We start from the raw sequence: 12,252 nt of genomic DNA, 5'->3' as shown, positions 1-12,252 counted from the left end.
GCAATTTTAAGCTGACTGCGATGGAGCACAGGGTGGATACACCAGGTAGGTTTGTCCTGGTCAAAGAGTTTACCTATTGTCTCATTCTCTGAAATGTAAGTCAAAATACTCCCGAGATTCAAGGCAGCAGGCTGTATCTGGAAAGGTGTCAGCAAAGTTGGATAGGCTTGCCGCGAGGGTCTCCTGAATTGGATTTTCAGGCAGCAGAAAGCTCCAATCAAGACCAACCGGATTTTCTTTCCCAACGAGGTTCCGCCATGAGCGGATTCACTTGGGTGGATGGTCCCAGTCCTCCGGAGTTCTGGAAGTCCAAAAATATTTTACATCTATATCTTTAAGAGACTGCAGAATAAGTCCTTCGGAAACACACAAAGGCTCCCAGGATCTCAGGGACAGCACTTGGGGATCAGAACCCATGCCAGGACAGGCCACCTAGGATCCAGTCTACTTCCTCCTACATTTGGTCACTGATTGCCCCAGCTTTTGAAGTTTTGTAGCCAAGCAGGAGGTCATCCAACTGACCCTTGGAGTCTACTTCTTTTTTCTGGGTACAAGTAGGAGCTGGTCCAGCTGTTCAGATCTCCTCAGAGTTCTCAAAGAACAGGTAAAGTCCTTCTTCTATTCTTCTGCAGGCCCAAAAAGTGTTCTGAGGCCTCTGATGGTGAGGTCCATTTCTGTGCAGTTCGGTAGCCAGTGGGTGGCGGTGACTCATGGACACTCCCTGACCAATGGGAAAAATTGTCCCAATGGCAACCCTACCCACTTCCTGTTTGCCACACTTCAAACTATCCTAGAGTGCACTATTCTAAGGGAAGTCTAAGATGGCAGAGGCCTTCTGCTCCTGAAGGTAGCCTATGGGTCATCCAGGAGTGTTTTTATGGAAATTAACAATCTCCTCCTCCTCAGCTAACTAAATCTGGGACCAGCTTTCCCTCCAACTGACCTGGTGCCCAACTGACTACAGAGAGCTTAAAGAACAAAGACCTTCCCTTCCTCGGGTATTCTCTCACACTTAGCTGTGCATTTTTCAGACATCACCCTTGCCCCTTTCAAGTTAATGAAGTTCCTGTAACCACCACAACTCCCTGTCTGAGGTGATAGTTATCAGATGCTCTACACCCAACCTATCCTGTTTCCAGGCCTAAGTCATTGTCCCTGCTCAGGGAGCAGTTTCACTCCTTATTATGGTCTAGCACTGGGGGCAGATGCTGGCAGGCTCATGCAGATTTGCTTTAAGGAGCTTCAGGCAGGGAAAAGGTATTTTTATAAATGTAATGTTTCCAAAATATTTATCAAATATTTAATACGTATTAAAAATATTAGTTAAACCATGTATCTAGCTTGTCCCCTAGTTTTCCTCATAGAACAGTCAAAGCTGGTAGTCTTGTTAATGTAGGGACATAACATTAAATATCTACTTGTCTCACTTTTAAATACCCTGCACACTATTTTGTGGCCTACAAGGCCTACATAGGGGTGACTTATTAATATTTAAAAGAAAGGTTTTTCTCCTATCAAACAGGTCAGAATGTAAGGTTAAACTGCAGCTATCAGGCTGCAGTGGTAGACCGGAATCCATGTTTTTCTTCTTACACTAGTGGATGACAGGTGACATTTAACTTTCCATTTCAGAGTATTTCTGCACCATAAACTATGAGCTTATAAGGATGTTAAATGTGCCAATTATGGGTTAGCCTTTTTTGTCATATTTTAGGGGTCAAAACACGTGCATTGGGGTTGGATTAGTGGTGTCCCAGTGCTCCAGAGAGTCAAAAACTAGCAGCATCCGTCCAAAACTAATAGGAGTGACCATGCAAAAAAGGTTCTTTATATATGTATGCATGTATATAAATCAATTACAATGGAAATGATGCTGCAATCCCATGAGTTTAAGCTTTCAAGTTGTTTACTAATGTTTTACATTTACATCTCTCCAAACCATACCAACGCGTTTCACCTCTTACAGTCTTGTTCATGTAATACTGTTGGTATTTGCACCCCCATACTCTATTGAGGGGCATTCTGGTAATTGTTGTACAGTTTACCTTGGTAAATGGTGAATTCACCATTTATGTGGGTGCTGCTTTCACTCACCTCTGATATTACTTATGATGCGAGCATTTGCTTCCCCTGTTTAGTTCACAATTCAGGGTTTATCAATTTCTAGTTTCTACTCACTTGTCTAGTGATTACAATGTTCACTTGCATTGATTCCATAAAATGGTGAAACTCACGTCCCACTCCGAATGAAGCATTCTCCAGCCCACGGGCCAAATCTATCCCAAAGTTGGCAGGAGATGTGCTCACCATTATCTTCAGTAAGAGTGTCCTTATAAACTACAGTTGCTGAGTCTTGCACCAGGTGTAGTTGAAGTTAATGGCAATCCAGGGTCAAGGGTCTTCAAGTGTGCACATAATACATGTCCTGGCATCTTTGGGATCGATGTGGCCTGTGTTCAAGCCCCAAAACGCATGCACCAGCAGTCAGAGCATGCCACCTTGTGACCACTTTGTTTATTAAAAAAAAAAAAGATATATATATATATATATATACATATATATATACACACACACACACATATATATATTATCTACTGGCGGTCGCCAGTAGATAGTTATAGTTAGGACCACGTTTCCATAGGAAATCCTCAACATTCTATTTTGAATAACTTTGGCGCCGGTCGACGAATCCTCGCGAATTTTTCAAAATAGGTGGGGCGCTACGCTCCGCTCCTACCCTGAAAGTCTCGGGGGGATTCGTCAAGCGGGGGCTGAGATAAAAGGGGGGTCCCAAAACGCGTTTTTCCCATGCATTTTTCCATAGGACCTTTAGACAGGGCTACAGCCCGAACGGCTGAACAGAATTACTAGAAATTTGGCAGAAAGGTAGTCCTCAGGTCAAGGAAGTGCCTTTTGTAGGTTTGGTGTAAATCTGTTCAGTAGATTCTGAGAAAATAGCCTTTAAATCAATATATATATCTGAGCCAGCTTACGGTGCGCTTACGGTACGCTTACCGTACGCGTACGGTGGCGTGCGCGAGCGCGATTCTGATTGGCTCTTAGATCTTAGTAAACATTCGAATCGGCCGAAACCAGGAAGCGGCGGCCGCCATTTTCTCTCTCGCACTGAGAGTGTTTTCTAAAATATAAAGCCCAAAAACATGTAAAGGGGCTGTTTAGACAGCTCCCACACACATCGCCATGTTGGGGGAGTCCCCAAAGATCCCCCAAGGCCAAAAACGGAATTTTTTATTTTTTCGGTAATTTCGCCGATTACGCTTACCGTACGCGTACGGTAAAAAAATAAACAAAAAATAAAATTATCCACACTCTCCACACTCTGCGCGCACGGAACAAACTGCGTTAAGTGGGCGCGCACGCCACGAATGGCGTAAAGTACCTTAGCATTTAAAAAACCGTACAAATTCACTGAAAAAACCATAGGTTTCACACACGTTATAGTTAGGAATTAGCATTTAAAAAACCTTGCAAATTCACTGAAAAAACCATAGGTTTCACACATGTTATAGTTAGCGGAAATTTTACTGATAAAAAACCAATGAAATTCCCCCGTTATAGTTAGTGCAGGCAACTATAACTCACGCGACCGCAATCTTCTGCTGATGACATATGTGTCTTTATGAAAAAAAAATATTTGTAATATATGTATAGATAAAAATGTATGGAAGAAGACATGGGCAAATAAGTGTCTAAATACAGTATTAGCATCAGCAGAGGATTGCGGTCGCGTGAGTTATAGTTGCCTGCACTAACTATAACGGGGGAATTTCATTGGTTTTTTATCAGTAAAATTTCCGCTAACTATAACATGTGTGAAACCTATGGTTTTTTCAGTGAATTTGCAAGGTTTTTTAAATGCTAATTCCTAACTATAACGTGTGTGAAACCTATGGTTTTTTCAGTGAATATATATATATATATATACACATATATAAATATATATATAAATATATCCACTCGAGCCAGTCCAAAGTACGAGCGCTCTCAGGATCAAAAACACACAATCCAAGTAAAGATGCAGCCAGGTTTATTCCACAATGCGTTTCGACTGCGTCCCCAGCCTTGTTCACGTGTACTACGTGCACGAAAATAAAATGTCTTATAACATCAGACAGGGAGTCCACAAGCAAAGGACACAATGGTAGCTTATAGTGGAAGCCATATTGGAGTGGTAAATACGAACCACAAGTGTTGTGATACATCATAGGAATCCTTGTCAGCTATGAAGGAACGACTGAACAAACATGAGGAGGACATTAAAGCGTGAAAACAAAGGAAATTGAATACAGACTATGGTGATTATGAAAGTAGTAGAATACTCACTTTCAGCAGAAAATACGACCAGCTATATAAAAAGAAAGTCTCAATGGAAACCATAACAACCACCATCACTGAATGTGGTATGTCTGAGGTATCAATGGTTAGCGAAAGCGAATCTGACATATCGAAAGGAGAGACCTCTGGAGAAGAACGAAGTGCACGACCGGTGACTTTTTTAGACGAGTACAGGACACTGCGCAAGGGACGACAAACGACAAGGGACACTACAGCACCGAGAATGAGGGGTCAGAGAGGCCGGGGTTGAGGCAGAGGACTAGGAGACGGGGGAACAGACAACAACGAATCCGGCAACAATGGCAAAAGAGGAAGAGAAAGGGGCCGCATGGGAAGCAGCAAGACGCGCTCCAAAAAACATACTAATGGATCCTGCCATGGTTAATAGAACTCTTATTAATCTTTCTAAGAGAAAGCACAGTGACACTGAGAAATACACACTATGCCTTGGATTATGTTGATACTAGGATCGACCTTTTTAAATATGTGAGAAAGTTAAAACTGAGAAAATGGCATATGTTCAGGCGACAGAGACCCAAGGGCAATGTGGGCACTAATGTACATGACAGCCAAACCACCTGCTTGAATATAGGTGACATTGACACTCTGACTACCATGTTTGAGCTACATCAAGACACTGATACTAGTGTCTCCGTGTTGAGCGAACAGCATATTCTAGACGAGCTGGGCATCACCAGAGACTCAGCAGCCTCTACCAAGTTTAGACCATGTTCAACCTTCTTACCCTCTCTACCACATGACAGCATAGACACCTTTCATGAGAGTGTCACTAGGGCATTGACCAACTTTAGACACAAATCATTCAACAAGAACAAATGCAACAACAACCTGACTTACAAACAACTACAAGTTCTTAAATTTGTAGCCGATGATGGGGAAATTGTCATCTGCCCAGCAGACAAGGGTGGCAATGTCGTCATCCCCTACAGTGACCAGTATATCACAGAAGCTTTACGCCAACTAGGAGACACAACATATTACACAGTGATCACTAGGGACATGTACAACACCAGCATTACCACCATATGGGACAAATTGACCACGTGGAAAGATAAGGGGATTCTTGAGTGGGAGGAGTTCTGCTATCTCAAGAGAGACTATCCCAAAATTCCAGTTCTTTTTCTACTACCCAATGTGATCAAAGACCCAGCTACACCACCTGGTCATCCCATTGTCTCTTCTAGTGGGAGTGTAGCAGAACATATATCCAAGTATGTTGACCACTTTCTCAGGGACTTTGTCATCAGGCTTCCAAGTTACATCAGGGACACCAAGGATTGTTTGGGCAAGATAGAGAACATCAAATGGGAGAGCGATTTCCTTTTGATCACACTAGATGTACACTCACTTTATACCATCATTGATCACCAACAAGGGTTAGCTGCCTGTTCTCACTTTCTGAAAACAGACACATCAAGTGCTGGGAGCACAGTCACATGATCTTAGAGATGACAAAATATTGTCTGACCAACAATATTTTTCTTTTTGATGGCTTTCTCTAAAGACAAACCACTGGGACAGCGACGTGATCATGCTTCGCTCCCAGTTTTGCCAACCTTTTTATGGGCATTTGGGAGGAGGAGATCTTCTCAGGCACTATCAGCATAAGTAACTTGAGCAGGGTAGAACTGTGGCTCAGGTACATTGATGACTTGTGCATTATTGGCTTCAGTTTGTGTGCCCTTCCAGATAATGAACAAGTCATCAATATACCTGAGACACAGTTCTACCCTGCTCAAGTTACTTATGCTGATAGTGCCTGAGAAGATCTCCTCCTCCCAGAGGCCCATAAACTGAAGCCAGCAAGTTTTTAGAGGAACTAAACAGAAATGATCGTAATATACGACTTACAGGCAACATCAGCGATATCAGTGCTGAATATCTTGATGTAAAATTGGAGATCAAATATAACAGTATACACACTTCTTTATCCCACAAAAGCATGGCTGGCAACAGTATTCTACATGCCCTCAGCAGTCACCCTGAATCACTCAAGTGGAGTATTCCTTACAGTGAACTGCTGAGGGTAAGAAGAAACTGCAGCAGTGATGAGGCGTAGAGTAGAAAGCAGCAACATGATTGAAAGATTTAAGGCTAGAAGTTATCCTACGTGGGTACTCAAGAAAGCCATTGACAGAGCAGAGGGCGTGAGTAGAAAGGAGACACTTTCTGATGAGGCACACACTGGGGAGGAGTCATTGGAGACCAGCACAAGGGTTATTTTGACCTACAAATCTGACTCAGACAGCATAAGACGCATCCTAGCACGCAACTGGGACACACTAAAAAGTGACAACAGCATAGGTTACACCATCTCAGAGGGACCCAATATCACTTTTAGACGGGGTAGGAACATAAGAGATATGTTTGTATACAGCAACATCACCCCTAAACAGGATGTGGGAATACATGACCTCAAAGGGTTCTTTCCTTGCGGACATTGCAAGGCCTGTCTGACCAGCAGTTCCCGCAATGAATTTACACACGGAACCTCTAGGAAGGTTATAACTCAATTTCTGACATGCAGTACCATGTTCGTGGTTTATGTGATTGAGTGTCCCTGCAAGCTCCACTATATAGGAAGTACCATGTTGATGGCAAAAAAGAGAATCTTGGAGCACAAACGCGCCATCACCAATAAAGATCCCAAGTATCCTGTGGCGCGTCACTATCAGGACAAACATTTTTCAGACTACTCACTGATGAAATATTTTATACTCGAACAGATCCAGCTGGATCACAGAAGACGGGACAGGGTTCTCAGGCTTAGACTAAGAGAGTTCAGATATATTGTGGATTTACAGACCAGAGCACCATGGGGTCTTAAGCAGGACGAGGAACTCGCCATACACCTCAGAAAAGAATAGACTGTCTCTCTGCAACCACAGATATGTTTATCTTTTCTTTACCATCCATAGGTCTTCCATGCCATGTTTGTTATTCATACATTCCTGTCTGACATTTTACACTTACGTAACTCTGGTCTGTTGAACTTCAGTTGTTATTTACTTATTCACCTCAGTGACTCAGCTTTCATGCTATGTACCTTCTCCTCCTTAGAACTGTGCATGAGAAACTACATTTGTTACGGAGTAGCACTTTTGCGCTGTGTTTTAACATTTGCTTTTGTTTTGTTTCTTTTGCAGGAGGAAAGGAAGGGGCCTACCCACTTACACAGGTCACCTAACCTTTTCTTCGAATTCACTCTTTGGGATTTCACCTTTTGGACACTTTAGCACTAGAATGGGATTTGCGACACGGCAGAATCTTAGGATGACTGGTCTGTGTATCAAGTTATACCTTTTATCGACTCCTACCTGGCTTATGACATTGCGCACTGCTGTGCATTTGAGTAGTGTTTCACGCACCATGCGATTACTTGTGGCATTAGGTATTGCCTGGCACAAAGGGATTCCCGGACTCATCGCAGCGCATACCCCGTGACATGTCACTATGAGTCACACACAGCCTACAGTTGAGCAACATTAGCACTTTGCGATCTAGCAATTTTGAGCACCATGAGATGCATTGCTAACTAATGTCTCAACTTCTAGCACTATGCATACACACGCCGCTTGCGTGTCGAGAGTCACATGACTCCGTTGACAACCTGAAGCTAACAAATATCTAGCCACGTGTGCGCAACGCTTTGAATCAGACGATTTGTAAATCGCATTTACATCATAGCCAGTGAGGGAGTTTAGATTACTTTTGATCATTGCGATCCCCCTTTTTTGCACCAGCCACACAGATTCTGTTGTATTTTATTTTATTTTATTTTAATTTTTGCACTACAAGCCAAGCGAGATGTATTACCAATGCACTTGGAATAATATGTATTCGATATGCATCAACTTAACTATTGTGTGGACCATCCCATTTACTTAATTTTGGATTCTATGATGTATCACAACACTTGTGGGTCGTATTTACCACTCCAATATGGCTGCCAATGTAAGCTACCATTGTGTCCTTTGTTTGTGTTGCGGACTCCCTGTCTGATGTTATAAGACATTTTATTTTTGTGCACGTAGTACACGTGAACAAGGCTGCAGACGCAGTCGAAACGCATTGTGGAATAAACCTGGTTGCGTCTTTACTTTGGATTGTGTGTTTTTGATCCTGAGAGCGCACGTACTTTGGACTGTCTCGAGTGGATTAAATTGACAGCGCTCTCTGCTGGCGTGTGCGCCACCTTCCACGAGTGTTTGCTATCCGGAAGGAGCAACGTTGGGATATATATATATATATATATATATATTTTCTACTGGCAGTCACCAGTAGGTAGTTGTAGTTAGGACCAAGTTTCCATAGGAAGAGCATTTTTTATTTTGCTTATAACTTTGGCGTCGTTTGATGAATCTTCATGAAATTCTCCAAACTAATTCGTTGTTCATATCAGCTCCTGATAGGGCCGGATTCTTGCCTACCTGGTTATCTCAAAGAATCCTCACAGGTCGCCAGGATCTTTTTATCTGCCAAATAGCGTAGAGGGGATGAATACAATTACCAAAATATATTTACCAAAATTAGATTTCATTTGGAAAGGACCACTGACTCTGAATCTAAAATTTGTAAGATTTTATTGCAACCAAAAACAACTCAGTACAAGGTGTAGAAGATAAATGGGCACTAACACGGAAGCTAGTCTCCGCAGGATTCTCATTTGACTCAAAACAAAAAGAATTACCGATTCCAAAATCATCAAGAAAACAATAGTTAAACCAATATCTATTTTAGGAATCATTAGTCAAAGGAAAAACATTTCTATCCCTACACTGTCTCTAAGGTGACATCCCTACTTAACATTCCCATCCCAGGCAAGAGAATCAAGAAAAAGGTGTCAGAAGTGAAGACTTCCTAAGAAGTACATTCACTTAATCAGAGCTCGATCTAAGATGCTCCTTCTAGCTCCCTATCTCAAACTCATCTGCTCAACCCACAGGGCACTGTCCCTAATACAAAACCACAAAATCATAGAACACGCCCTTCGGCACACCTCTTCAGCCAGGTCTTCTCTCGGTAGTTTTCCACAAATTTGTCTGGCGTCCGACGACGGTTAGCTTGACCTTGGGTCCCAGGCACCTTCTCCACTGAAAGTATCATCTCCACATTCCAATGCACTCCCCTGTTGGCTTCTCACAGCATCCTAACTCCTAAAACAAAGACCTAGTCTCTCTAACGAGTTAAATGTCCTTGCACCTGCGATAGAAACATGGGAACAAGAAACCATTTCACGTCTTTAAGATTTTACATTTCCCTGCAACCCAAAGCCTTTTTCAAGGGAATGATTTTCGACCTACAACATTAGCTAACATAAGAAAATGAACAGGCCTTTCTCTTTTAAACATATATGTGATCAGGCCTTTACACTGCTAAACACATTACTAAATCACACTCTAAGCATTAGTTCATTATTCTCACGTACATGAATAAGCAACCTGCACGTTTGACTAACATAGCACACGTTTAACCTGACACATTGCATTTCATAAACTAATCATTATGCATTTACTAAATACATTCACGATAATCTGCAACATCACCCTACACAAAAAGCATTATTACATTTCTAATCATCTCTATGTTAAACGATTATAGCAATAAATTTCTATGGCACTTTTTTGCCAACATTGATTAATATGCGGGTGCTGACTAACAGTGAATATGATGCACCCCTACAAATTTCAGAATAACATGACGCTCTATCAGTTCCCCCCTTTGATGACAAATGTCATCACACCATCACACAATTACTTCCCTTGGAGAAAGAACTGGCCTAAACAGTGCTTGTTGCCATCCTCTCCTGTCGGAACCTCTCCATTCTCTTAAGATTCTGATATTGACTGTCCTGCAGTCTAGCCATTCGCCTCTCACTTGCTCTGAGAGCTCTTTCAATCCTGTTTCCTCTGACCACTTATAGGCTCTAATAAGACCCCACAAGCAGATCATACAAACCACAACAATAATAAGAGGCTTCAACACGAATCCAAGGAACCCTTTTCCCAAGCTCGCAAACCAACTTCCCACGCGACCAAATCCTTTTCCAATCTTTTCCCACACACCCTCTTCAGTCAGATCCGCAATCTCTTGATGAATCGTAGTGATGTTATCTATATATTTCTCCAGATCCTTGCTATTGTCTGGAATATACATACAGCATTCCTGAATTTTCAACAATTTACAGACTCCACCCTCTTTTGCCAATAATACATCTGAATCAAGACGATTTTGCAAAACCATCGTCCTTATTGACAACATCTCTCCATCCACCAACAGCAAAGACCTTGCAGTATTCATCGCCAACTCATCAACCACAGTTGCCAACTTTCTTATCTTCACATCATTCAAAATCACGCCCAAACTCGGTATCATCGCTCCAAAGATATCACCAATCACTGCTCCTGCACTTACAGCTCTCCGTACTTTAGAATGATGTCCAGTCTCCAAAAGGTTTAAATCTTCCACATGATAGATCTTCGGAAAAATAATAGCCAAGTAACACGTACCATACCAATTCGCAGGCAACCTCACATAGGCATTCCTTCCGCACACATAATACCCAGTTGGAATCACTTGCACCGGACCTTGCAAAAAGTTCTTAGCAGAGTCCTCCATAGTAAAGGTATGGTCACACATACTCTGTCCTACCGAAACTTTTTCATAAGAGGTCTGTGGACGTCTCACACACAACTTCCTCTTCTGCGTCTGATCTAACGCAATAGCTCCATAACTTCCCTTAGATCTGTGCAATCTCTCCTCATCAGTCCAATCTACTGGACTCTCACCGGTGTTTCGTGTCTGTGTCAGTTTTCTATATCTATCTTCTACTTGACCTATAAACTTCTTCTCTGTATCTGACAATGAACATGTTAAATTATGTCGATGAGCATAAGCCGTATCCAATTCCAAAGTCGGTATGAAATACTTCCGAAGTCTGTCCTCTGACTTGTAATAAACATATTTAGAAAGTACTGCATCGTAATTGGAAAATAAATACTCAAATTGTATTCTCTCATAAAAGATACTAAGCAACAAACTACAAGAAATTCCATAGGTTAGTGGAAGGTGATGGTATCTAATACCCTCATCTACTGAAGTAGGTAGCTGCATGCACACATAACAGTCTTTCGCATTCATTGCGGGACACCCCCGCGCCGCACGGCCACCAGCTGCTGCGTGTGCCCCTTGCCTGCCCTCTGCCTCGCTGCCTGCCTCGTTGCCGGCTGCCGGCTGCCTCCGCTGTTGTTGTTTTTGCCTTGTTTTTACTGTAATTTGTGCCTGTTTTTATTTATTTCGTTGTGCCTGTGTTTTGGTTTTCCTTCCTTGTTGTCCGCCTACCTCGCCGCCCTCCGCTCTCCCTTCCCGCCACCGCCGCTTTTCCCCGCCCCTTTTTCTATTCTGTACCCTCCCCGCTCCCGCCTCCCAGCTGCTCCGCCCACCCGCGCACTTCGCCTTAAATGGCGACCGTGCGAACGCGCAGCGGTCACGCGCAGCGGGTGCGCCGTTTGTGCGCCGAAGGCGCGCCAAAGGTAAGCCCGTCTGCGCCCGTCCGCGCCTGGACCGCGCCCAGTGCCAGGACCCCTGGCCCACGAGGACCCCGACCGACCCGCCTGACGTACTCCGCCGCCAACCTCACCGCACTCAACACCGGCCGACTCCCAGAATGCCATCAAGCCACTCCACGACGTACCCACGGACCTTTCAGCTGCCACGCCTGCAAGTTCTCCTGCATCCGGACCAGCCTCGCACCAGCACCCGCCAAGTCGAACACCAGCAGCACCCACCTCAAGTGCATCCTGCTCAACACCCGCTCCGTCCACAGACACGCCATCGAACTCTGGAACCTTCTAGACGCCACAGCCCCTGACGTTG

This window comes from Triturus cristatus, chromosome 4_1 (assembly GCF_964204655.1).
Source record: "Triturus cristatus chromosome 4_1, aTriCri1.1, whole genome shotgun sequence".
NCBI lineage: Eukaryota > Metazoa > Chordata > Amphibia > Caudata > Salamandridae > Triturus > Triturus cristatus.
Note: the sequence above shows the minus strand (reverse complement) of the source record.